General features: G+C 44.3%; 1 protein-coding gene and 1 long non-coding RNA gene across 4 annotated transcripts in view; both read left to right on the top strand.

Annotated features, from left to right (window-relative positions):
* Positions 1 to 610: 610 nt before the first annotated feature.
* LOC125891345 (uncharacterized) lies at positions 611 to 8,207 on the top strand. 3 transcript variants are annotated; one of them, XR_007449626.1, is made up of 3 exons: positions 611 to 631; positions 2,457 to 2,943; positions 3,104 to 8,207. It is a non-coding gene; the product is annotated as an uncharacterized LOC125891345 (long non-coding RNA). The 3 variants fall into 3 exon arrangements; XR_007449625.1 differs by lacking the exon at positions 611 to 631 and adding an exon at positions 1,020 to 1,040; XR_007449624.1 differs by lacking the exons at positions 611 to 631; positions 2,457 to 2,943 and adding an exon at positions 2,944 to 3,070.
* A 922-nt stretch (positions 8,208 to 9,129) lies between these two features.
* Positions 9,130 to 26,628, top strand: part of plxnb3 (plexin B3) — an 83,077-nt gene continuing 65,578 nt past the window's right edge. The window contains exon 1 of the mRNA XM_049580279.1: positions 9,130 to 9,287. The gene's annotated coding sequence lies outside the window, so the exon portion shown is untranslated. The remainder of the gene's footprint in view (positions 9,288 to 26,628) is intronic.

Below are 26,628 nucleotides of genomic sequence, written 5' to 3'. Positions count from 1 at the left end.
TTACTTCCTCTGGGTAGTCACGTTTGGTCGTACTCTCGGTGCTGCGCCAGGCCCACTAGATGGCACAAAAAAAGTGGCCACGAACGAGGACAACAGGTCTGAGTTCAGCAGAATGAAGTATGAGGTCAAGTAAACCCAAAATGAGACGTCCTCATATGAGGACACAGGGTCTCAGGAGGGTAAAGGTGGACGACACATCTCCACTTCCTGCCAATGTACAAAAAATGGCCGCACACGGCTGCTGCCATGTGACGCCGGTGATGTCATTTTTATAGCATCCAATAACTAATGAGACCAAAGTCATGAGAGAAACAGACACAGATCAGACAGCAGCCTGATAAGAACGACCTGAAATGACGGAAACCATCTTTGGGAAAAATGTATTTGACATGTTTGAGTTTCTATGTCCCGTCTGCTCACATGAAGGGGGCGGGGCTTATGACCTGTACAGCATATACCTGTCTGTCTCTGCAGGTCTGTCTCTTTCCACCCATCTGTCTCTCTCTCCACCTGTCTGTCTCTGTAGGTCTGTCTCTTTCCACCCATCTGTCTCTCTCTCACCTGTCTGTCTCTGCAGGTCTGTCTCTTTCCACACACATCTGTCTCTCTCTCCACCCGTCTGTCTCTGCAGGTCTGTGTCTCTCCACCCGTCTGTCTCTCGCCACCTGTCTTTCTCCACCCGTCTGTCTCTGTCCACCTGTCTGTCTCTCCACCTGTCTGTCTCTGCAGGTCTGTCTCTTTCCACCCATCTGTCTCTCTCTCCACCTGTCTGTCTCTGTAGGTCTGTCTCTTTCCACCCATCTGTCTCTCTCTCCACCTGTCTGTCTCTGCAGGTCTGTCTCTTTCCACCCATCTGTCTCTCTCTCCACCTGTCTGTCTCTGTAGGTCTGTCTCTTTCCACCCATCTGTCTCTCTCTCCACCTGTCTGTCTCTGCAGGTCTGTCTCTTTCCACCCATCTGTCTCTCTCTCCACCTGTCTGTCTCTGCAGGTATGTCTCTCTCCACCCGTTTTATCTCTCTCCACCCGTCTGTCTCTGCAGGTCTGTCTCTCTCCACCCATTTTATCTCTCTCCACCTGTCTGTCTCTGCAGGTCTGTCTCTTTCCACCCATCTGTCTCTCTCTCCACCTGTCTGTCTCTGTAGGTCTGTCTCTTTCCACCCATCTGTCTCTCTCTCCACCTGTCTGTCTCTGTAGGTCTGTCTCTCTCCACCTGTCTGTCTCTCTCCACCTGTCTGTCTCTGCAGGTCTGTCTCTCTCCACCTGTCTGTCTCTCTCCACCTGTCTGTCTCTGCAGGTCTGTCTCTTTCCACCCATCTGTCTCTCTCTCCACCTGTCTGTCTCTGCAGGTGTGTCTCTCTCCACCCGTTTTATCTCTCTCCACCCATCTGTCTCTCTCCACCCATCCGTCTCTCTCCACCCGTCTGTCTCTCTCCATCTGTCTGTCTCTCTCCACCTGTCTGAGTAGGTTTTCTCACACAGGTCAAACACCTGCAGGTCATCAGTGACCTGACAAGTGTACAGCGCACACATGTGGGCTATTCATGCCAAGAGCAGTGAAACTTTATTTAAACAGGCTGTCTCTGTCAGTAGTTTGAACTTCCGGTGAAACTTTATTTAAACAGGCTGTCTCTGTCAGTAGTTTGAACTTCCGGTGAAACTTTATTTAAACAGGCTGTCTCTGTCAGTAGTTTGAACTTCCGGTGAAACTTTATTTAAACAGACTGTCTCTGTCATTAGTTTGAACTTCCAGTGAAACTTTATTTAAACAGGCTGTCTCTGTCATTAGTTTAAACTGACAGTGAAACTTTATTTAAACAGACTGTCTCTGTCAGTAGTTTGAACTTCCAGTGAAACTTTATTTAAACAGACTGTCTCTGTCATTAGTTTAAACTGACAGTGAAACTTTATTTAAACAGACTGTCTCTGTCAGTAGTTTGAACTTCCGGTGAAACTTTATTTAAACAGACTGTCTCTGTCAGTAGTTTGAACTTCCAGTGAAACTTTATTTAAACAGGCTGTCTCTGTCAGTAGTTTGAACTTCCAGTGAAACTTTATTTAAACAGACTGTCTCTGTCATTAGTTTAAACTTCCGGTGAAACTTTATTTAAACAGACTGTCTCTGTCATTAGTTTGAACTTCCGGTGAAACTTTATTTAAACAGACTGTCTCTGTCATTAGCTTAAACTTCCGGTGAAACTTTATTTAAACAGACTGTCTCTGTCAGTAGTTTGAACTTCCGGTGAAACTTTATTTAAACAGACTGTCTCTGTCATTAGTTTAAACTTCCAGTGAAACTTTATTTAAACAGGCTGTCTCTGTCAGTAGTTTGAACTTCCGGTGAAACTTTATTTAAACAGGCTGTCTCTGTCATTAGCTTAAACTTCCGGTGAAACTTTATTTAAACAGGCTGTCTCTATCATTAGCTTAAACTTCCGGTGAAACTTTATTTAAACAGGAGGAGAAACATCGACTGGAGAGTCAGCTGTCCGGGATTCCCAAGATGCAACAGAGACTGGCCGAGCTGTGTGGGCTTCTGGGAGAGAGAGAGGGGGAGGGGGGTGAGGAAGAGGAGGAGAGGGGGATGAAGAGTGAAGAGGAGGAGGATGAGGAGTGAACTACAGATGAAGAGGAGTCACTCTCCTGAGTTTAACTCCGAGTCTCTGTTGGAAGAAATCTGCTGCTCTTACTGGTTACCGTGGAGAGAGACACACACACACACACACACACACACAGTGATTTTAAACTCAGTGGACTCTGCAGTCTGGATCATGAAGGGGGTCAGCAGTGATCCAGATCAGAACTGGTGTCATGAAGCTGGTTTACTGATCAGCTGGAAAAAATAAAAGAGACAACATGTGACAGTGACAGGTGACGTGTCTGACAAATAATAGGTGACGCGACAGTGACGGACGACAGGTGACAGTGACAGATGACAGTGGCAGGTGACAGGTGACAGTGACAGATGACAAGTGACAGGTGACAGTGACATGTGACAGTGACAGATGACAGGTGACAGATGACAGGTGACAGTCACAGGTGACAGTGCCAGATGACATGTGACAGTGACAGGTGACAGTGCCAGATGACATGTGACAGTGACAGATGACAAGTGACAGGTGACAGTGGCATGTGACAGGTACAGGTGACAGATGACATGTGACAGTGACAGGTAAAGGGGGCAGTGACAGATGACAGTGGCATGTGACAGTGACAGGTACAGGTGACAGATGACAGGTGACAGTCACAGGTGACAGTGCCAGATGACATGTGACAGTGACAGATGACAAGTGACAGGTGACAGTGGTATGTGACAGGTACAGGTGACAGATGACATGTGACAGTGACAGGTAAAGGGGACAGTGACAGATGACAAGTGACAGGTGACAGATGACATGTGACAGTGACAGGTACAGGTGACAAATGACAGGTGAAAGTGACAGGTGACAGTTGAGAGTGACAGCAGACAGATGACATGTCACAGATACAGTTGGCAGATGATAGGTGACAAAGCTGAGCTCAGCTCCACTAACATGAGTCCATTGTTAAATCTGTATTCAGTTTGATCTGATTTGGTGACTGAAGATTTATAATTAACAGCTGATTGTCAAAATAATTATTGTTTTTATAACAGAGTTTAGTTTTTCATAGATTTTTAATAATATCATCGTACCACATGTTAAGATAGCTCCTATTACTCGCCTTGTGCATACACCAAAAAAAGTTTCTGGCCTCCTGGTTTACCTTGAGGGTATGCAGCTCACTGAACATGTGCAGTGATATTTCTCCTACTGGCCCCGCCCACAAGTTCCCGCTCAGCTCATAGACTTTACATTGTGATGATGTCACAGATTTTTAAATCACTTCTCGGCTCATATAAAACTTCCATGGATCAAAACTTTAAAGTAGAAAGAGTCACGTCAGGTTTCCAGCTATCTGATTGGTCTGTGTTCTGATCTGTTACCATGGTGATCTGTGAGCCAGCTTCATGACACCAGAGAGTCTGACGGCAGTGATGTCAGCGATGATGTCAACAGTAATGAAAAAGCCTCCTTTTGTTTCGATAAAAAATCAATTCTCTTATCAATATTAGAGTTTCAGGGTCAATAACTGATGTTTATCTAACGAATGAAAATTAATCTATTTTTAGATGGACAGGTTTATTTTACTAATACAACACAAATATTAATAATAAAGATAAATATTTATATTCAGATCTTATTGACGAGCACTTACTAGAACTGATCAATAACTGCCTGATGGTCACTAATCAGCCATCGATAATGTGTTCATGTTGAAACCACTGAGAGTTCTCTGCTGTGATTGGCCGACAGACGGTCGAAGTGAACGCCTGTGACCATAGATACAGAAACACAGGTGCCTCATTGGCCGCTGGATCATATGTCAAAGACGCCGCCATATTGGAGAGGTCAAGACTTCCTGTACACAAATGACAGTAAACAGAAGCTGCTGTTTTACTGATTTAAAATCACTGTAATGTTTATATTTCTCAACCGACTGCAATGAGTTGTTTTTATATTAATGGGTTTATGATTGTTGTGTGTAGACAAGATAAAAGTTTTGTCTCTAGTTTATTATAATGTTGATATTTAGTCTATAATCACTGCTGGACGCTCAGCAGAGGAGTGTTAGACTGACAGGAACTGAATTACTGACGTGCTGGAAAATATTTTATTGTCATGTAAAACTGTAAAATCTGACATCTGTCAAACATGAATTTTTCCTTGCTTAATATTTGTGGAGACGTCCCTATATAATCTAATTTTATGTGAAAGTAGGCAACTCATCAAATAGCTAGCATGCTAGCAAGCTAACGCTGTCCGGTTATTAACTCCTTGATCATAACAGAATATATTAACTTTCATCACCGAGGACACTGAAGACAACATGTTCTCTATTTATGTTGTGTAACTGTCCTGTAGACTGGTCTCCCTCTGCGTCCTGCCGTAGCGCTGTTTACTCTCTGTCTTGCGTTACGTGATTAACCAGGCACAGACTTTCTCTCTTTGGCTCCAACCAGCCATTCATTGACGGGGACGGCACACTGGTGACACCACAGTGACATCAGATCTCACAGCAGCCCCTCGTGGTAATGAGCTCCATAAATTGTTTAACCACAGAAAGAAAGAAGTCTTTCAGCCAGCAGTCAGTGAGCAGGAAACACTGCAGATTTTTTCTGAGACAACATGCGAGCTACCAAAGTCACAGTGTGGCAAGCCCAATAAATGACTTCACAGCACGACAGTATTGGCACCAAAACACTTGATACTGAATGAAGACGTCTTTTTTTAGCATTGTGAAGTGTCAGACATGGAAGTTTTACAAGGGATGCACGATAATATCGGCATGTCATCAATATCAGCTGATATCATCTTTTAAGTGAACTCTCAATCAGCCAACATGCTTTTTCCTATTTATCACAATGAATGAATATCACAGACACTGAACAGTGTTTCATGTCTCCACCTGCTGGTGGGCCGTCACCATCACAGTCTGTATAATATGATGTTAATCCACTACAGAAGAGACTTGATGATGATCACTCACATCAGGAGGGGAAAATAGTGCATATATCAATATCAGTATTGGTTATTGGTCAGATGAGTTCAGATATCATGTTGGATATCTGCAAAAAATCCAATATGGTGCATCCCTGAATTTTACAACTCAACAAAAACAGTGTTTTATACATTTTCAGAGAGCTAATCAGAAACCACGATGACAACAGACTGGCATTTATAAACGGGGTGTCCCATTCAAGTTTGCAGGGATTGATCTGTGGGGCGCACCCTGCGGTCTGCAGAGGCCCAGCAGAGGGCACTCACTGATAACACCAGTCCCAGTGGAAAACTATTAAATAAAAACTATACAGTATTGATAAAAAATAAGATAACTACTGCTACACAGGTACGGGAAAATAAAAGGCTTGATAACAACAGCACGCTAGCTACGTTAGCTACAGCTCATTGCTGGCAGCCAGAAACAAACATCTATGATCCATCGTCCAGTTGATCATCTAAATCAAGAACATGTTTTCTCTCTAAAATGAGCGGTGGTGAAAGTTACTTTATTCTGTTGATTGAAGAGTTAATGATCAGCAGACAGAGCTAACATGCTAGTTATCTACTTCCACATTAGATTATAGTCTATAGAGACGTCTCCACAAATATTAACCAAGAAAAATAATCTAATCCATGTGAGATTTTACATCCCTCATCACAACTGACCTATGGCTAAGCCACGCCCCCTCCACTCACCTGGACAAACTATCAACATTCAGTGAGCGGCGCTATGGCAGGTGTCACAGTACACGGCATTTCACAGGAGGCAGTTGATGATTTTTGGAGACATAACGATCAGATGTCATTGAGAAGTAACCAAAAGGGCCTAAACTACGCATTGGAGGGATATATTCATCATTTTATTGTTGAGAAGGTCGATGAAAAGCTTAAATTACAAGCCAACATTTACAGGTCACAGTGTACGCTTGTGAACCGCATCTGGTTGCCGTCACCATCAAAGACAACAAGTTAAAGTGCCACTGAAGTTAAGGTTTTTGGCTCAGAATATGAGAAAAGGATAACGGCCTTTTTACCATCTTTACCAAGAGTGTCTCTCCGTTAGTTTGGTGCTACAGTATTTACACTGAATCATTCAGCATAACGTTTGCCAACCTTTGTTATCTCTGCCATTACAGATAAGTTAATGAAGCTAAGCTCCAGAAGTTAACGTTAGCTTAACTAGAGCCCTTTGGACAACAGCTAACAATGATGTACCATCACCAAAGTACAAAACTAGAACAAAATAGGCTAATGAACTCCCAGCAAACAAGGTGACATGATGAACAACGCAGCTAGGAGCTAACGTTAGGCTAACTTTAGCTAACGTTAGCTAGAGATGTTAAAGATAACTTTATATTTCTTTGCAGCAAAGTGACAATATGTTGCCTCAAACACAATGTTGACTTACCTTAGAACAGATGTAGACATCATTGTTAATCTTATTCACGTTGAGTTGATGTTGTGGTCTAACGTTACCACACAACTTTATCCAAAGGAGACACTTTTCTCGCTTGAGATGTGGTTTAAAGTGTAAAAATACACCTGGTCGCCCAGCCTCTCAGGATACCTTGTGTCAGAGTTGCATGTACCCCATGCACACCGTTTGACCATTTTTAAACTTCAAATCTCTGAAAAAGCTGTGATTGGCTCATCGCGTTTGAGGGTGGGACTTAGCCATAGGTCAATTGCTATTTTACACCATGAAAATAATTGAGTGATTCATTATAGACTAAATATCAAGATTCTACTGAACTGGAGACCAAACTCTTTTCTGATACACATAGATCATGGACCCAGGAATATAAAAACGAATTCATTGTGGTCGACTGAGAAACATAAACATTAAAGCTCTGCTTTTTACTGTCATTTGTTTACAGGAAGTCTTGCTCTCTCCAATATGGCGGGGTCGCTGACATGTCACAGCAATGGGCTGACACAGTCAATGTGGCGTCTGCGTGTTCATGTCTATGTCTGTGACGATCACTGATCAATGTGCCTGTATTTGTGAGTCTGTCAGAACACAGGTGACCTACACTCTGTACTGTACCTGAACGCCTCCTGTGTATCATTATTCTATGTTTCATAAAGGCTGATATTTCAGTCTGTTTCCATGGTTACGGTGGAGACGGGAAGTGCCAACAGTGACTTTACAAAGACTCTGAGGTCATGATGAGGTCATGTGACACTGTAGATTGTGCCAACTATAAGATTATTAACTGTTAATATAATCAATCAGTTTGTATTCAGCTGATCAATAAATCAATCAATCTGCTGCTGGAGACTTTCAATAAAACTTTATTTTAATGTGTTTGACGACAGAGACGTTTGTATTGACTGTGTGAGGATGATGATGATGATGAGGATGATGATGAGGATGTTTAGAACTTTACTCAGTAGAAAATGAAAAATAACGACCGTCGTTTGTCCGGAGCTTTTCACAATAAAGTTTTAAAGAAGGATTCACCTTTTTATATTATTGATTATTGATTATATTACAGTGTATTTTCATGTTTAGAGTTTAATGATGAAGATGTTTATATTGCCTCTGTGATGGTCAGATGATGATGATGATGATGTCAGAGGATGATGAAGATGAAATATGGTTTTAATAAAGAGTTAAATCTGAAGTTTGATTTTATTTTTTACTATAATAAATCATATCAGCTGAGCTGCTGTGTGTGTGTGTGTGTGTGTGTGTGTGTGTTAGAGGTACTGTACTTTTAAATTTTTAAATATTTTAAAAAAATAAAAATTAATATAAAATATATTTATTTATATAAAGATAACACATTTAACTGTGATCATCTTATTTGTTCTATATATATATAAATTAAATAAATATATATTATAATAAATATTTATATTAAAAATATATAAATATATATTTTGTTTAAAATGTAGAAATAAAAGATAAATATAAAATATATTTAATCAGCTGTGATCATCTTATTTTGTTTTGTTCTATTATAAACTGACCTTTAAATATTTATTTAATATTGAACTGACTGAATATTTGTTACTGACACTCTTTGACCTCCTGACATGAACCCTCTGAGCCAGGCAGCAGCTGCGGGTTGTCGGTTCTCTTCCCTGCCCAGGAGCCAGGCAGCAGCTGCGGGTTGTCGGTTCTCTTCCTGCCCAGGAGCGAGGCAGCAGCTGCGGGTTGTCGGTTCCCTTCCTGCCCAGGAGCCAGGCAGCAGCTGCGGGTTGTCGGTTCTCTTCCTGCCCGGGAGCCAGGCAGCAGCTGCGGGTTGTCGGTTCCCTTCCTGCCCAGGAGCCAGGCAGCAGCTGCGGGTTGTCGGTTCTCTTCCTGCCCGGGAGCGAGGCAGCAGCTGCGGGTTGTCGGTTCCCTTCCTGCCCAGGAGCCAGGCAGCAGCTGCGGGTTGTCGGTTCTCTTCCTGCAGGAGCCAGGCAGCAGCTGCGGGTTGTCAGTTCTCTTCCTGCCCAGGAGCCAGGCAGCAGCTGCAGGTTGTCGGTTCTCTTCCCTGCCCAGGAGCCAGGCAGCAGCTCCGCCGCTCAGGAGCGTCAAAAAAGCCTCCCGGCGCCGCGCGGAGCGGAGCGGGGCGGGGTCTCTGTCGGACCTGTTGTGCGGCTCTCGGTGCGGATCGTGCAGGTTTGTGTCTCCTCTGGACTCTGTGCGGGTTTTCTGGAAGTGGCACCGGGCCGGTCGGACCCCGGCGGACCACAGAGCTGCCCGCCGAGCTCAGGTGAGTGTGACCCGGATCACATTGTCGCGTTTTCACGGCTCTAAGTTGGACCGAGCTGCAGCTGCTGCAGGAAGGAAAGAGCGTGTTTGAGTCAGGCGTGTCTGACAGCGACGCGCCAGACTCCATTCAAAGATCTGAGCGTTTTACATGTTGTCGCTTTTCTGTCTTCTCTGAGCGCTGAGAGAACACACTGAGTGTGTTTTGTGAAACAAGGTGAGACGGTCTTTCGTTCGGCCGCAGCTGTTTGATAAAAACTCAGTTTTCAGTGTGTGTTTGGATTCACAGAGCTGTGTAACACTCAGCCGCCGAGCTGCAGATCAGCGAGTTTAAAAGTTGAGATTTCTGTAACGGTGTCTGGTTGGTGGTTTGTGAGGGAGCCGAATGTAACAGCTGAGTCTGAAGACTGAATCAGTTCAGTTCGGTTAATGTCTCAGTCCGACCGGAAACAGTTTTCATCAACTGTAAAAGTGTGTGTGTTTGTGAGTGTGTGAGTGTGTCGGGTGTTCCCAGCCTGTCCTGGCACGGCACGGCTCGGCCCGCAGCCGCATACTGAATAGCTGACATTCCTACACACACACACACACACACACACACACACACACACACACACACACACACACACAGTTGTGTTTTAGGGCAGAAGTGAATTTAGAAGTCACCTTTGCTGACGCTACCTAAGGGAAGTCTTCACGTCACATGACCCCCTGAGAACACAAACAAAAAACAGTACCCCCGCACACACACACACACACACACACACACACACACACACACACACACACACAGGAAGTTGATTAACCTGCTCAAAGTTTCTCTGGAAAACTGTCACATAACACACATGTGGTTCATCCATGACAGTCAGTGCCGTCACTACCACCACCATGAGTCAAGGTTCCCACAGTCATGGAAGACCTGGAAAAGTCCTGCAGTCTCATTTTCCAGGCCTGGAACAGTCCTGGAGCTTTGTTGTGTATTATGAAATTGTTACCGCAACTCTCCGTGGATAATCTCCCACATATTTATTTATTGTCTGTAACTCTAATGTGTGGGAAAATATGACTACAGGTCCTTGAAAAGTCCTGGAAAAGTTTTGGAACTTTGTTCATGAAAACGTGTGTGAACTGGCCGCCAGTTAACCTCAGAGCTGATTTTAAGGTTCTTTTAATAACCGTTAGAGCTCAACATGGTTCAGCACTGAGTCATACATCTGAGCGTCTGACTCCCTACGCTCCAAGTCATGACCTGAGATCCTCGAGTCTCCCCTCACTAGTCGTCCCTAGGTCAAGGCAGGTAACTAAAGGTGACCAAGGCGTGCTCAGGCTGGCGGACACATTATCAGTTATTACATCACTGCTGACAACATGTGTTCATAGCACAGTTTCTCTTTTGATGCCTGACTCGTAACTTTCGTGTTTTATTTCCTCTGTCTTGTTTTGTTCCTGACCCTCAGTCATTCTGCTGAGCTTCATTCATAAGATGATGTTTCATCTCTGCATTAACCCTTTGTTGTCTCCAGTGTGTCAGGATAACTCCACAGTGATTAGACCCAACTTTTCAGAACAGCACAGTTTTCATCAGCTGCAGACACACATCGCGTTACTGTGCATCATCGTTATAGTTCAGAGTGTGTGTGTGTGTGTGTGTGTGAGATGGTTGTTTACAGTTTGTCATATTAAACAGTTAGAGTGAGTCAGTCATTGTCAGGCTGTTACTAAATATGGTCTCTACGTACAGACTGTGTCATTGTTATCCTGTTGCCGTGGTTACAGCTTTGGTCCTTGTTTACTTCCTGTCCGCACTAACTAACAGTCCTACAGGAAGTTGAAAGGGAGCCATTTATGGTGTCTGAGATGGTTTATAAAAAATCACATCAGTCAGAACAAAAGAGAATCGACAGCATGAACACAGAGTGAACTGTAACATCAGATACGATCACAGAGGGTCGACTGGAGGATCAGTATCATCAAAGACTGACGTGCACCGCCAGGTGTGTACTTAGTGTGTAGTTAGTGTGTAGTTACAGTAGCCCAAATTTGCAGGAAAGCCCAAGCAGTCTTCTTTCAGCATTGGCAGTATAAAAACAAAATCGGGGAGTGCAGCAAAATGCCGCCTACCTACTTTTGTTTATACAGAATGTGCCTTTTTCGGGGCAATGGGGGGCGTGAGCAAGTAACAAAACGTGTAGCTCAGCGTGTGACGTAAACAGTGACGTGGGAGGGAAGCCGCGGCTGGTCAGTCCTTCGGTGATTCTCTCGTAAGTCGGCCCGTTCTTCACCGTCCCCGTCATCTGACGGTTAATGGCCTCTTCGTTTGCGAGGACAAGGAGGGCGCGCAATTCCTTGTCTCCCCAGTTGCTCATCTTTACAGTGTCTGTCAGGTTTGTGTTTCCCTCTTGCTACTAGCTGCTCGCTAATTCCTGCTATCAGCTGTTTCCTGTTTATCCACCGCCAGTGGCTCGCACGTGCAGCGTCATCAACAGCTCCTCCCACAAGTCATCAACAGCCCCTCCCACAAGTCATCAACAGCCCCTCCCACAAGTCATCAACAGCTCCTCCCACAAGTCAACAGCTCCTCCCACAAGTCATCAACAGCTCCTCCCACAAGTCATCAACAGCTCCTCCCACAAGTCATCAACAGCCCCTCCCACAAGTCATCAACAGCTCCTCCCACAAGTCATCAACAGCCCCTCCCACAAGTCATCAACAGCTCCTCCCACAAGTCATCAACAGCTCCTCCCACAAGTCATCAACAGCTCCTCCCACAAGTCATCAACAGCCCCTCCCGTTGCAGAAGGCCGCCTTGTCTGTTTAAACTAAAAAGGTTCCACCAATATGTCTACCCTACGAGGAGGAAAACTGGGCACCTCGGATCAACTCGCCAATCCGGCTCTGTGTGTCTAAACACTCGCAGCTTGCCGGCAAAACAGCCCAACATTCACCGAAAATCTGGCAGTGTAAAAGGGGCTTGTGTGTACTTACAGTGTGCAGTAACTTTGTTTAGTAACATGTAGTCATGTTGTGTACTTATGTTTTGCAGTAATGTTATGTTTTAACATCGTGCAGTAATGTTGTGTAGTAATGTTGTGTAGTTCCTGCTGCTGCAGAGTCATTTATCTAAACAGAGTGTAAATGTGTAACCTGTTCAGTTACTGTGTGATCAGTAGAGCTTAGGTTCTCTGCCCGAGCCCAAACCTGACCCAAGGGGCGGGTTCGGGTGCTGCCCCCCTTGACAGCGGCACTGGCCGTGCACATGTGAGTTGTTGATGGTGGCAATGTGTGTGTTGGCTTCGTGGAGTGTACCAAGTGCAGCGCCATGCTGGTATATGACAGCAAATAGACGGGGACCTCTACACTGAAGAGGCACATGACGAAGGCTTGCCATGGGAAGAAAGATGAGAGTCAGCCTTTAAACCAGGCTTGGACTCGTAATTACAGGTAAAGGGCCGGACCGGGCTCGGCCAGAACACGCACGGGCTCGGGCTGGATTTTTTGGGCCCGATCTAAACTCTAGTGACCAATAAGATAAGTTTGTGTGTGGTTCAGGCAGGTCGTAGTTTGTCGTACTTCACATCTGTTGAGTCTTTTCTTCCTTTTGCGCAAAAGAATTATCTTCAATAATGAATCGTTGACATCGTTGCTGATTGGCTGATCAATATATTTTCAGGACTGAGAGCTGATTGGTCGGTTGAGACTCTGGTCAGATGTGATTGGCTGTTCATAGTGTAGTTTTTTAAACAATGACAGTAAATTAAATGAAGTTTGGTGTGAGATGAATGACGTCTGCAGACTGAAGACCTGCGAGGATGATTTTTCTTCTTCATGTGTTTCTGTGTAAAGCAGTAAAGCTCCTGACAGACAGAGTTCAGGGACGCAGTGACATCACTGAGATGTGTTCTGAATGAAGTTTGTTTAAAGCAGGACACAGAGTCCCTTTAACCCAGAAACATATGTGAAGTCACACACTGACACACAGGTCATGTGACCTATATGAAGCTGCATCAGCTGTGACGTCATCATCATCATCATCATCATCATCTGTGTGATGAAGATTATTTAACTGAAACGTCCATTTGACTAATCTGAAGGATTTAGTCTGAGTCCAGATTCAGATTACTGTTTAATCACCTCTAATCTACACACACACACACACACACACACACACACACACACACACACACACACTGTGTTAATGTGCTGTAATCTGCAGGTTGACTTCAGCCTTTTCACACAGTCAGAATGAACTGGACTCACACCAGTAACACCAGTAACACCAGTACAGTCAGAGTGTGCTAACAGTCAGAACATTTACTGAAGAGTCTCACAGTGTGTTTGGACTCAGAATTTAACATCCTCGTCCTCGTTAACTGATGCTGATGAAGATCAGAGTTGTGTTTGGACGTGAAGTTCAGCCGCCATGTTTGTTAATCCTGAGAGAGACGAACGGAGACGCAGCTCGTCTCTCAGGAGACGACCACATGTCACGTGATCAGAGGTGGAACAGAGTCACGCTACGGTTCAGTGGAATAAAGAACAAAGACAGACACAGTCCTGCTGCTGAGGAACATTCATGTAGATGTGATTTCATTATGAGGATTAATTTAATTTTAATAATTAATAGCCAGAAATCTTTGATCCTCGTCGGTCAGAACTGAACTTTGAACAGTAGAAACTTTGTCTGCAGAACAACAACGTAGGAAACAACAACAAACACAGTTAAAACAGAGAAAAAGAAACAGTGAATCTGACTCACGTCTTCCTGATCAGAGTTTTAGTGTGTTTTGCTGAGCGCCTCACGTTTACATAACCGTCTTCAGAGAACTGGTGACAACGATAGCTGAGTACTGCGTCGCCTCACGTCCCCGTGTGTCCGCCAAAAAGTTGCACATGCACACATAACAAACAACAACACAATCCAGTGTTGAAAGATCAAAGCATATTTACCGTGTGCCAGTGAACGATAACTATCAAACTATCAGGAAATGTTTCTGCTAAAGAAAAATAATCTGACTTTATGGAACAAGTTTGTTTTGGACTTTAGCTCCTTGTTGACTCAACTCAGTGACGTTTCTCTTCCTGTGCGCTGAGCTCAACTCACAATCAGAGTGATTTCAGTCACCGACGGGCTCCACTGTTGTCGTCACCAACATGCTGAATCGAGGGCCAACAGTGCGGCGCACATCACACTGACGAGGACGACAGACGCTCACTGACGGCCCAACGTTGACTGGCAGCTGACATCAGTTTGGTGTGTCGGGGCCTTCACAGTTAAGATGGAGGTGAAGAAACAAAAACAGGGACTTATTCATCCTCTGTTGTGTCTGACATTAGTGGATCATAACGTGTCAGGTATTAGGGATGCAAAATAATATAGGCACATCATCGGCATCAGCTGATATTGGCTTTAAGAATCAGTGCAACAGTATTGCTTTATCGGTGGCGGTTATCGGCCAAATCTGTTGTTATATATCAGCAAAAAATCCAATAAGTTGCATGACATTGATCTGCAGATGCTTCTGTTCAAAATAAGACCAAACCTTTGTCTGGATGTCAGTTTTTGACCCACAACAAATGCCAAGATGTGTCCTGTACCAGACGGTAAGGCTCGTTGTGTTTAGCCGAGACCATTCCCTAAAAACGTCCAGCTCCAGTGAGCGGCTCAGAGGAGTGAGGAGTCAGCAGGAGCTGACGTGACAGACAGTCATTTAAACAGGTTTTTCAACTAATGGGAATCACTGCAACCACAGGAGGTCCTTGAGCGTACAGTCAGACATGTGCACGTTAAATAAGAGGCTGATCGGTCCAGTAGTTTGTGAGATTCACTGCAGACAGACAGAAACACTCACGCACCTCCAGGATCACACCTGGGGAAGAAATTAGGGAGTGTTTCAAACACAAAACAGCTAAAAGTGTTCAGGTTAACCTCGCACTTGAGAACTTCCACATCACCTGCAACAATCTACAAATGTGTATCTGCGTGTGGCGGACACACAACGGCTCAACACCAACACATGAACCGTTTCAGGCCTGCAGAGTGTGTACGAGACGCTCTGTTGGTCGGCTGCAGTTTGTTTTGTTTTATTGTTCTGAGGAACTAATGAATGTGTTGTGATGAAACTGCTCCACACAGATCCTGAATCAGCCGTCTGATGTTCACACAACAAACTGTTCTGTGATCAGTTTGTTTTCAGCTCGTTTCCTTTAACCCTCCACAACACAGAGTGTGTGTGTGTGTGTGTGTGTGTGTGTGTGTGTGTGTGTTTGTTGGTGTGATTAACAGTCAGTTTCTGATACAATCTGCTCGACCATCTGTTTAACTCAACTTTACACACTCTGTCCTGTGTGTGTGTGTGTGCGCTCTTGGGAATGTGTCATCATGTATTATGTATGCGCACATACCAGCACAGGTGCTGCTGTTTGTGTGTTTCAGTGTGTGGTCATTACCTGTGTCGTCCTGGAAAAGTTGTGACGCTGTGTAAAACCATAAATAAAAACAGAATGCAGTGATTTGTGAATCACATTTCACCAATATTCTGATGAATTCAGTCCAAAAACAAGATATAAACTTTATTGTTCTCTGTAAATCTGCACTCACTCTGCAGCAGGTTGTAATGGAGGAGCCTGTTTCCTGTCACGGCGTGACATCATCACCTAGCCCGGGAGACAGTAACTTTAATCCTTAATAAAATACAAACAGGTGAGTTCTATATAAACTCAGTCTGTACAGTCGTCATGAATGTTGAAATGAGCTCCAGAGACCAAAGTGTTTTTGTACCAGGCTGTAAACATGTTTATTTCTACATGTGAACATGGAGGTCTGTGGGGACTGACTCACTGTTGGAGCCAGCCTCTAGTGGACATTAGAGGAACTGCAGGGTTTGGCTTCATTTTAAGCCCTGGAGGTTCTTCCTCTGTAACGACAGTTTGTGTGTGTGTGTGTGTGTGTGTGTGTGTGTGTGTGTGTGTGTGTGTGAGATTCATCTGTTCCTGCAGATGAAAGAGTTGCTGGTTTGATTCCTCTGAGAATTCCAGCAGCCGCCTGCTGTTCTGAACTACGACACACTAAGCCTTAGGGACAGTGTGTGTGTGTGTGTGTGTGTGTGTGTGTGTGTGTGTAGTTGATCTCCATCTGAATCAGATCTCATCATGTTTTTCTGGTTTTACATGAACTCTCTCAGAGTGATCGTCAGATTCTGAATCTTTGGTTCCAGCAGAGTGAGACGTCTTCGCTGTTGATGATCTCAGGTCAGTTTCAGGCTTAAAGTTCACTCAGATCAGATTAATAATTCAAACTGCTCAGCTGTATAGGTTAGAGCCAGGACCTTTAGTGACGATAATGTGTGTCAGATTTATTATCCACAGTCAGTGGTGTGTTGGAGTTGATGAGGTTGGTGTTCCTCTGGGTAGGTGAGAACATTACAGAGGAGGAAATGTGGGCGTACTCTGCTTTATGTTCCAGAGGCTTTCTGGCTGATAGTCAGTGGTTGTTCTGCTCACTGATTATACCCTCCACTACACCGCTGTCTACAGCCGTTAGTTTATTGTGTCAGAAACATATTGATTCAACATTTAGAAAAATATTAGGGATGCACAAAAATATTGACATGTCATCAGTGTTGCTGATATTGACTTTAACATGAGAACGTTGGTACAGCTGGTGGGCGGGGCTGCGTTTTGGCTCAGCTGTTTTCAACATGGCCGCCGGGTCACAAACTTTCTCATGTTACAGCGGCACAGTCACTAAAATCTGTTTGTGTAAGCCCGGGGGTGATCGCTGAACGTGACCTTTACCATTAAACACAAATCCAGATGTTGGAGGGTAGGGGCGGGTTTTGTGCGGTGGGAAGGAACACAGTCAGAGAAGAAACCGGTCAGACTCAGTGACAGGAAGTGGACTCTGAGCAGGACCGGGACTAATGATGGACTTCCTGTTGATAGAACATGAGGCTGCAGGACGCTGCAGAGTCTGAACTCATTCTTCTTCTTCTCTTCCTGTCGTTGTGTTCTTCTTCTTCTTCTTCTGCAGCAAGTGTTTGATGTTTGTTGATGTTTCTGTGACGCCCCGAACCTGAACTGATGGCGGGGGGGTGTTTGGAGGACGAGCGGAGGACGAGTTGAAACAAACAAGAAACTCACAAAGAGAAGTGGAGGAGGAGGAGGAGGAGGAGGAGGAGGAGGAGGAGGGGGGGGTCTATTGTTGATCCAGATTAGGGCGTGGCCTCTGAACAGCTTAGACTAACACACACACACACACACACACACTGACAAGTGGTGTGTGAATGAAGCGTCCTTGATCACACCAACTGGTGAGACCCCCCCCTCCCCCTCACACACACATGCACGCACACACACCTCCCCCCTCCTCCCCCGTGTGTGTGTCAGATCACACACACACACACCGACTGTGTGTGTAGCTGGAGGTGATATTAATAATCCATAAAGAAGCTGGTTTCTCCCGATCGCTCCCTGTGGAGTCAACACACACACACACACACACACACACACACACACAGAGCGTGTCTCACTGCCTGGCAGACAGACAGGACGGTGGAGTCATCACTTTCTTTCTTCAGATGTCTTCTAGAACTTTTCCAGGATGTAAAGTCGAACTCAGATCACCTGACGTCAGATTTAATCATGAACACTCGGCTGCTGACGAGCTCAGAATCAGCTGTTAGACACTGACGTTACTCTTTCCTTCGATGATAACCATGGTAACAGAGATATAGCCCGACTCAAGAAAAGTCGGGATGTTGTGTAAAACCGTAAATAAAAACACAGTGCAGTAATTTGTGATTGAGTCCAGCCTAAAAACAAGATATTTAATGTTCAAACTGATAAACTTTATTGTTTTTGTGAACACACACTCATTCTGAATTTGATACCTGCAACACGTCACAAAGTCAGGACAGGAGCATGTTTACTGCTGCTCTCGTGGGAGTATGTTGTCATGTATTATGTATGTGCACATACAGCACAGGTGCTGCTGTTTGTGTGTATCGGTATAAGTACGTGTCAGTGTGTGTGTGTGTGTGTGTGTGTGTGTGTGTGTGTGGTCTTTACCTGTGTTGTTGGTTCAGTTCTGGTTCTGTGCACCTGCAATCCCAGAGAAGTCGGGATGTTCTGTAAAACGTAGCTAAAAACACGATGCAGTTATTTGTGAATCCTGTTTGACCTGTATTCAAGTGAATTCAGTCCAAAAACAAGATATTTAATATTCAAACTGATAAACTTTATTGTTCTGTGTAAATCTCCCTCACGCTGCAGCAGGTTGTGATGAAGTCGTGACAGGAGCCTGTTTCCTGTCACTGTGTGACATCATCACCTCAGCCAGTGTTTGGGAACTGAGGACACTAACTGTTGAAGTTCATCTGACTTCAGTGTCTCAACAGTCCCATGATGCATCTCTCTCCGGGCTCGACGCTTCATCATGCTCCACACATGTTCAGTGGGAGACAGGTGTGGACTGCAGGCAGGTCAGTCTGGTACCTGCACTCTGTCCCTACGGAGACACGCTGTTGGGACACGTCACAGTGTGTCTCATTGTCTCGCTGGAAGAAGACGGGACGTCCCTGTTACTGCCTCAGGCGAAGGAGTTCAAGTATCTTGGGGTCTTGTTCATGAGGGAGGGTAGAATGGAGCGTGAGATGCATCAGTGGTTTGGTGTGGCGTCTGCAGTGATGCGGGCACTGAGCCAGACCGTCGTGGTTCAGAGGGAGCTGAGCTGGAAGGCGAAGCTTTCCATTTCCTGGTCCATGTCTGTCCCAACCCTCACCTATGGTCATGAGCTCTGGGTAGTGACCGAAAGAATGAGATCACAGATACAAGCGTCTGAAATGAGTTTCCTCTGTAGGGTGTCTGGACTCAGCCTTAGAGATAGGGGGAGGAGTCAGACATCTGGAGGGAGCTCGGAGTAGAGCCGCTGCTCCTTCATGTTGAGGTGGTTCAACATCTGATCAGGATCCTCCTGGTCCAGCTGGTAGGAGGCCCCGGGGCAGACCCAGAACACACTGGAGGGATTACATACTGTATCTCATCTGGTCTGGGAACGTCTCTGGGTCCTCCAGGAGGAGCTGGAAAGTGTTGCTGGGTAGATGGATGTCTGGGGTGCGTTGCTCGGCCTGCTGCTCCTCTTAACCCAAACTCTTTCAGTCCAGTACCTTTGGAACCAAAAGTAACCCTTCAGACGTGGTACCTAGACCCTGGATCCGTTTAAACAGTACTCTTAAATGTTAGACAGAGTGAGCGTCCTCTACTGACCAATCAGACTGCAGGGTTTCTAGCTCCACCTTTTAGTACCAGATCTGTGTGCTAGGTACCCCAACAGAGGGGGGACCAAACATGGGGACGCTAAGGAACGCTTCTGTTGGGACCATCCACAACTTTCACTGTGGAGACAGAAACAATGAACTGAACTGACAGTGGTTTTCCAGAGTGTAGTATCCTTTACACAGACATGTTGGTTTTTAATGCAGAGCAGTCTGAGGGGTCAAAGGTCACGGACAATCAGCCTTGTCCCTTACGTGCAGAGATTTCTGCAGATTCTCTGAATCTTTTGATGATATTATGGGATGTAGATGTGAAATCACTAAATGAGAAACATTGTTCTTTAACTGTCGAACTGTTTGTCCTCACAGTTTGTCACTAAGTTTCTGTCCTTGCTTGTGAACAGCTGAGCCGTTCAAGGACGTCTCTTTCAGACCAGTCATGATACTTTAATCTAGTTACTAGTTAACCCTTTTATCTGTGGAACGTTTCAAACTGGTGTTTTTTTTAACATTCCACAACTCTCTCAGTCTTTTGTTGCTCCTGTCCCAAGGTTGTAAAAACAGTCTGATTCAGACACCAAATGTTTTACTGACATTTGAAAAGACAAAGAATGAAATAAGTGGTCGTCCCCTCAGTGTCTGATTCATGGGACAATACTGTGTGAACTCTGATGTAAATATTACTTTGCTCTCTTCAGTCGACTCACTGCGGAGGTCGGAGCTGTGATGTTTCAGATAACTGACTGTAGGTGTGATGTCATGGGACGGTTGTGTCTCTGCAGGTAGAGCAGGTCCACTTATCACAGGGTCAGTGGTTCCCTCTGCGGTTCCCTCTGTCCACCTGTCCAGGTGTCTTTGGACCAGACCCTGAACCTCAGTTTGCTCCTCTGATCACTGAGCCCAGATCAGAGATTCTCTGTTGTTCTGCTGGAGTCCGCTACGTACGAGCTGACATCACTTCCTGTGGCTCCAAAGTTCAGTAACTATTTCATTAAGTTTTTCACTAATACAGTGAGGACACAGTCCGATCATCAGGACCAGTTTAAGTATCAGGACCATGTTTGGTTTCAGGACCAGATTTAGTTTCAGAACCAGGTTCACTTTCAGGACTGTGTAAGGTTTTAGGACCAGCTTTAGTTTCAGGACCAGGTTCAGTTTCAGGACTGCTTTCAGTCTCAGATCCAGGTTTAGTATCAGATCCAGGTTTAGCTCCAGGACCAGGTTCAGTTTCAGGACTCTGCAGCAGGTGAACTAGCACCGCAGGACAGAAAAACCTGGACAGAGAGGAATAAAACTGTCTTTATGGTGAAAGTCAGGCGTGTCCCTCTGATGGTCGAGGTTTCCATGGCGACGGTTGAGGTAACCATGGTGATGAGGCGTATGGCTGACGGCGAGGAGAGGCGGACCTCAGACTGATAGTAATACCAACCCAAGTGTGTGTGTGTTTGTAATTGGCTGAGATGAAATATTCTCTTTGATGTTGAAGTGAAGTGAGAACGCCTGGAGAACCCCGAACAGAGGAGCTGCTCCACAACCAGTCAGCTGCTTCAAGACCAGTTAGGAGAGCTGCTCCACAACCAGTCAGACACTTATCACACCAGTTTACAGACCAGTTAGTACAGCTGCTCCAGAACCAGTCAGCTGCTTCACACACCAGTTTACAGACCAGTTGACAGACAAGCCGACCAGAAACAGTCAGTAATTGGAAGCTGAAGGTTTGGCTTCAGAGCAGTGACCGTACAGCGTGAAGTGCATTGTGTGTGTGTGTGTGTGTGTGTGTGTGTGTGTGTGTGTGTGTGTTCCCATATCTCCGGAGAGAAACACTTTTCCTGTGACAAACAGCTGACTTCCTGTCTTTCTTCAGTGCTGGACAGTTTAGAGTCAACACACAGACAGAGGCATTCTGGGTAATGCAGTCTGGATGTTAGTTTTGATAAATGGGGCCCAGGGACTCTTTGTTTCCACATGTGAAGGCAGAACAGAGAAAACACACACACACACACACACACACACACACACACAGTCAGTGTTTGATATGAAGATGAAATGAGTCAGCAGGCTCACCTGTGGTGAACAGGTGAGTTTCTGAAGACGCAGCGTTACAGATCTCTGCAGGGAGACAGTTCAGACGGAGGAGGCTGTAACACTGAAGGATCTGTGAGGGGAGTGGGGAGCAGACCTGAGTCTGAGGAGGTTCAGGGGCGGAGTGTGTGTGTGTGTGTGTTGGGGGGGGGGGGGGGGGGGGTGTGATGTGTGATGGTGGAGGTGGGGTTGTTGAAATGTTTTATTTCTAATCAATAACAAATATCAGCCTGTTTGTGTCTCTGCAACACGTCAGAGATCAGCTGATCGCTGCTACACAGCTGATGTTATGTTTAACCGCAGTCAGTGTCATCATCACTCAGTCTGTGTCATGTGCCTGAAAATATGTGTAGAATTAGATTTTTTTTAAAATTTGTTTGTAATCTCTTTTTACTTAATCTTAGTGTTGTATTCAATTATTTATTTATAATTTTTTAAAAACTTTTATTTGATAGTTTTTTCTGAACCTTTTTGCATTTGAATTTTTATTTTATTTTATCATTTATTTATTTTTAAAATTTGAATCTCTTGTGTTTTATTTGATTAATTCGTTTTTTGTATACTTGTTTTTTTTTTTTTAAACTTTTGTTATTAGAGTTTAGAAACATGCAGACTAAAGAAGCTTTGAGTCATCAGACAGTTCGTTCTTTGTTCTGAAGTTTCAGACGCTGACAGGATGTTTGTTCAGTGAGGAACTCTGCAGCCTGCAGGTGACGAAACTAACAAAGGTGAATACTCAGAGCTGCAGTTACTGTGGTAAAAGTACAGAAGCATCATCAACAAATTATAATTATTATTATTATTATAAGTGTTTTATTATCATAGAATATTATATTATTTTGTTGTTTATCACTGATGGATACATATATGAGTATTTTAATGTTATTTTTAATCAATTTGGAGCCAGTTTTAGATTCTACAGTCAGAGCAAACTTTATGTCCATGTGCAGTATTATATTTGGCGGTATGGCTCTGTTCTGGGTCCTCTCTGCCCTTCCACATGCCTATATGGGAAGCCTTAAGATAGAAAGAGCATACATCTCTGCCCTTCCACAGATCTACATGGAAAGCCTAAGGTGGAGAGAGCACACCTCTCTGCCCCTCAATGCACAGATGAGGAAAGCTTGACGCAGAGTGAGCAAACCTCCCTGCCCTTCCATGCGCCTACATGGAAAGCCTAAGGCAGGGAGAGCAGCAGCAAAGACCCCTGGGAACAGAGCAGAGCAGCATCAATGACAAACAGAGATGACATTGGTAAGTCAGACACAGCATGAAAAGGAGGAGCTGGGGTGGAGGCAGGTTGCAAAGCAGCTTGCAGAGGAAGCAGCAACAGTAGGCAGGACAGAGCAGTTTAAATAGGGCGCCATGAATGAGATCTTGGTTTCATTAGTTTCATAGAAAGGAATCATGTGATCTATCAGCTGATTGATGAAAGGCAGTCAGCTTAGGCTGTTTGAGATCAGCTGATGTAGCTGTGAGCTGAGCCTGACATCGTGTCTGCCTGAACTAACACTAAGCTCAGTTTTGTAAACTACTGAGAAGAGTGGGAGTGCTGGTGCTGCATCATATGTTTATATGTCAAACAAAAACCTACAGCCGTCAGATGAATGGAGCCTGGTGCAGTGACAGGTTCAGTATTTACCTCTGAGATGTGATGACGTATAAAGTAACAGGAAATGGAAATATTAAAGTACAAGTATATGAACATTGTACTTAAACACGGTAGTGGAGTAAAAGTACTTAGTTACTCTCTGGCAGTGTAAACCAGGAGACCATGAGTGACAGCAGCTGACGTGATGTGTTCAGGGCCTGCTGGGTATTTCATTCACTGACTGAACTTTATTGAAAACAGGATCTTCACAGAACAGTTTTTATTGAAACTCCGAGTCTTTATTGAAATGAGCTCCGTTAACAAAGAGCGTCTGAACAAAAGAGTGAATTTAAATGAACTTTATTGAAAGGCTCGGGGTGAACAGTGTTAATGAACAGTTCGGCTTCAACAGAGAGGCTTTATTTAAACACAGTCTGCGAACAAAGAAACAAAACCTCATTCAGCTGATTCAAAAAGCTTTATTGACAGCACAGAGCGGCAGTGGTGACAGTGCGACGGAAGTCAGTCACCACCGTCAGAATGGGTCTAACAGATTTATGGTGGTTGTATATGTTTGTTTAACGTGTGCGTGAGCTGAAACTGAAACACTCGATCATAAATAATTATAATTAATAATATTATAATTCTGGAGTTTCTGTATGTTGTTTAGTTTTAAGTTTCTGGACTGATGTCTGTGTGTGTGTGTGTGTGTGTGTGTGTGTGTGTGTGTGTGTGTCTGTGTCCCGCTGTGTGAAATGAGAGAGGAAGTTCCTCCTGTGTGGTAAAATGAGCTGCATTTACTGTCCCTCTGTTTCCATTTCCTCGGCTGACTGCCTCTTCCTTCCTCTCTGTCTCCCTGATAAATGTTAGAGTGAATTTTGGGGACGGTTATGGAGACTCAGTGTCGGGTAATATATTAATATTATACTGATATGAGACTAGTAATGGCCTAAGAGTTTGGATATAGTGTCATGGTGAGTGTTGTCTTCTCCTGGTTTTAAAGCTGTGTTACAGTAAAGTGAAGTCGTGTTATGTTTTATTCTTAGTTTTTACCCACTCATTCGTCATATTCACATGACCAGTGATTACTGATCAAAACTCTCACTGTGGAGCTGTTTTGTGAAAGACTGAGTAGACTTTGGATTTTTTGCTAAGCTAGGCTAGCGGATTCTCCCTGTTTCCAGTTATTGTGCTAAGCTAGGCTATTGAGCTCGGCATGTGATACATGGATCATCGCCTCTTAAAGGAGAAGACTGTCTCGTTTTTAATGTCACACAAACAAAATACACGACAGCACAAAGTCCAGGTTCTGTAGCTGCATGAACACACAGATGTGGAACTATGGGGTTTATATGGGGTTCATCTAAATGTTGGACTGTTCCTTTAAGCCCCTTAGCCCCCCCATTGGGTCTCAGTGTGACTGTTCAGATTACAGACCGGAATAATGTCACTGCATCACACTGAAGATTACACACTCTGACTGACACACTGAGGGTGTGTGTGTGTATAATTGGTATCTTGGAGTGCAGCTGTCCTCCGTCACTGGCATCAGTTACACCCCCAACTTAGAAACACACACACACACACACACACACACACACACACACACACTCAATGTTAAAACATTTTACATGATGTGTGTGTGTTTGTATATATGTGTATATTAAGTGTGTTTAGGTGTGTAGTTGCCACAGTCTGATACCATACAGTGATGTTCGTTACGTCTTTGAAAGAGCAGAAAAATAGAAATGATAAATTTCCTTGATTTTTAAAAAAGAATTGTTTAATTCCATGTCAGTTAAATTAATTTATTTATTAAAATTAACCTCATAAAATATGATGAAGAACAGAGAACAGTCATTTGGAGTTTTCTTCTCAGCAGCATTTAAAACAAAACAGCTCCTGATAAAAAACAAAAGCAGGATAATAGTTATAAATAATTACAAATAAAAGAAACCACACTGTTTCTGACATACCAGAGGAATTCCCTTGGGTTTTTTTTATTTAAATGTAAGAAATTAATGTAATTTGGGCTTTTGCCTTTTTTTGTACAAAGCAGTAACGACAGTCTGAAATCAGCTCATTAAAGTCTGAGTGAAATGAAATCAGTGATTTCTCTCTAAACACATTAAAAATGTTAGAAAATGTTTGTTGAAAACGTGTTCGCAGACTGTGAGCTGTGTCGCACTGACCTGTGGAATTAGACCATTAAACTGTTTTTCACCATTTCTGCGTCCAGGATTTTTTGGGCGGGGCTAAAAGTCTGCTTGACGACTCACTGGAGACATCGTTAACATAACCCCTCCCGTAAGAACTAGCTAACAAGTTGTGTTGTCTTGTTTTAGACGATGGAGGAAGATGAAGTGAGTGTTGCGTTCAGAAACACTCATTGTGAGTGTGGGAGCGCACACTGACACAAACTGGAGCGTTGATAAATTGGGAGCGCTGTCTGAATGTAGCGTTGGGTTATCCAGAGCAGCGCACTCTCAGAGTGGCAGAGCGCACTCTGGACACTCTGTCTGTGGAGACGGAGCAGCAGAGCGCCGAGCGGAGTGAATGTGTGATTAACTTAACCGTTGGTTCATTCATGTAGAAATATAACGCTGCGTTTCTTCCACCAACAGGGCTCTCATTTTAGTGTAGAGCGTCAGACTGAATTTACCAACGCACCATGTCAGGTCACTCACTCTCCGGGACCGCCAGTGTTACTTGAATAAGTAAACACTGACCAACGGGACCAGACTGGCCGACCCGTATGCTCTCACTCAGTGGATGGATGATGTCACAGGAAGCCAATCTTACAAAGGAGGACCACACTTGTTTGTTTTGCTATGGAAGCTAACGTTAGCTAATGTGCTAAAAAGTTAGCGTTGCAGAGAAATCCAATCTTCCTCTTAATCCCTCCCCAGTTTCTGATGAGGTGGACATGATAACCCTTAATACACATAACCTTATTCATCCCTACAACAGGAAATACTTTTTCCCTAACCTGATATGAAGTGTGCGCTGCACATGTGAGCATTTTTGATGATGGCCTCCGTCCAGTCCTTTGGTCTTATCACATTTAACCATAGTTGTCTTTGTTTTTGTTGACGGGCAGTGGCGGCTGGTTTTGAGCCATGACTCCTTCTATTCTGGCTCCCAATAACACAACAAGACAAACACATTTTAACACTCCTATGGAGCCTACAGCCCTGTGGGGGAGAGGCTACAATCATTGGAGCGCTGTTCACTACACTTTACTGTTCGCTGCGGGACACTGTTGGTTATGCCTGTGTATTCTTCTGTATCTTCATTGTGATGGATTGTGGGTAAAAATAGGCTGTTATTGATGTATGATTCATAGATGAGGCTGATTCATCACTAATTCACTTTAATAAGTGACATCGACTGAGTGTCTGTTG

The sequence above is a fragment of the Epinephelus fuscoguttatus genome, linkage group LG7 (assembly GCF_011397635.1).
Source record: "Epinephelus fuscoguttatus linkage group LG7, E.fuscoguttatus.final_Chr_v1".
In the NCBI taxonomy this organism is placed as follows: domain Eukaryota; kingdom Metazoa; phylum Chordata; class Actinopteri; order Perciformes; family Serranidae; genus Epinephelus; species Epinephelus fuscoguttatus.
This window is presented reverse-complemented; position numbering and strand designations above follow the sequence as displayed.